This window comes from Arachis hypogaea, chromosome 11 (assembly GCF_003086295.3).
Source record: "Arachis hypogaea cultivar Tifrunner chromosome 11, arahy.Tifrunner.gnm2.J5K5, whole genome shotgun sequence".
Classification (NCBI taxonomy): Eukaryota; Viridiplantae; Streptophyta; class Magnoliopsida; order Fabales; family Fabaceae; genus Arachis; species Arachis hypogaea.
In genome coordinates this window covers 90,163,489-90,164,775 of record NC_092046.1, presented here as the reverse complement: position 1 = coordinate 90,164,775, position 1,287 = coordinate 90,163,489, and the positions used below count along the sequence as shown (strand labels likewise).

The 1,287-nt window shown below is 43.7% G+C and overlaps 1 non-coding gene across 1 annotated transcript; it reads left to right on the top strand.

Annotated features, from left to right (window-relative positions):
* Nucleotides 1–681: 681 nt before the first annotated feature.
* On the top strand, nt 682–785 carry LOC112725674 (small nucleolar RNA R71). Its single transcript, XR_003164766.1, has one exon. It is a non-coding gene; the product is annotated as a small nucleolar RNA R71 (small nucleolar RNA).
* The last annotated feature ends 502 nt before the right edge of the window (nt 786–1,287 follow it).

The following is a 1,287-nucleotide window of genomic DNA, read 5'->3' as shown; positions in this document are numbered from 1 at the left end:
CTTAAGGTAGTTCTCACATCATCCCTGAAGCTTTTCAATTCAATTATGTCCTGACCCATGTGTGCCAGCACTCCTTCTATCCTGTTTAATTGATCTTGAAATTGTTGGTTCGGGTTAGGTTGGGTAGGTTGATTATTTTGGCCATGATATGGTGGTTGAGAGTAAGTGTTTTGTGTGGCTTGGTATGATCTTTGGTTGGAGTTTTGGTATGTGGACTTGTTATGTTGGTTTTGCTGGTTTCCCCACCCAAAGTTTGGGTGGTTTTTCCAGCCTGGGTTGTAAGTGTTGGAATGTGGATCATATGGTTGCCTTTGTTGATTTCCTACATAATTGGCCTCTTCCCAATCACCTCCTTCAGTGCTTTCTTCCTCTTGCTCTTGTGTGTGTATTGCAGCCACTTGTTTTGTTTCTAATTTCCTGGTGAGCTCTGCTAGTTGCTTGGCAAACACCTTGTTTTGGGCTAGAATTGTATCAACATGGTTCAGCTCCATGACTCCCTTAGTGTTGTGTCTCTCTGATGCATAGTAGTACTCGTTCTCAGCCACTGTCTCAATCACTTCAATGGCTTCTTCCACAGTCTTTTTCCTGTTCAATGAACCTCCTGATGAATGGTCTACAGCCTTCCTTGATTCATAAGACAGTCCATCATAGAAAATATGCAATTGCACCCAGTCATGGAACATGTCTGGTGGCCATTTCCTTGTCAAATCCTTGAATCTCTCCCATGCCTCGTAGCGAGTTTCACCATCTTGTTGTCTAAACGTCTGAACCTCAGATCGAAGCCTATTGACCTTTTGTGGGGGTAGAAACGTGCCAGAAACTTGCTTTCCACCTCATCCCAGGTTGTTAGGCTCCCCCTTGGGAATGATTCCAGCCACTTAGCTGCCTTGTCCCTAAGTGAAAATGGGAACAAAAGCAGTTTATATGCATCTTCCTGGACTCCATTGGACTTCACAGTGTCACAAATTCTCAGGAATTTTGTGAGATGTTGGTTTGGGTCTTCATTAGCACTTCCACCAAATGAACAATGATTCTCCACAAGTGATATTAGCTGTGGTTTGAGCTCAAAATTGTTGGCCTGAATGGGTGGTTTCTGGATGCTGCTACCACAATTCCCAGAGGTTGGGTTTATGTATGAACTAAGAACCCTCCTCTCAGGAATGGCATTGTTTCCATCAGCTCTCTCATGGTTGTGAACTTCTCTATCCATGTTGAGATCTAAAGCTTCCTCAAAATTGTCCTCAGATTCTCCTTCAGATTCCTCTTCTCCCAGTACTCTCTTCCCTC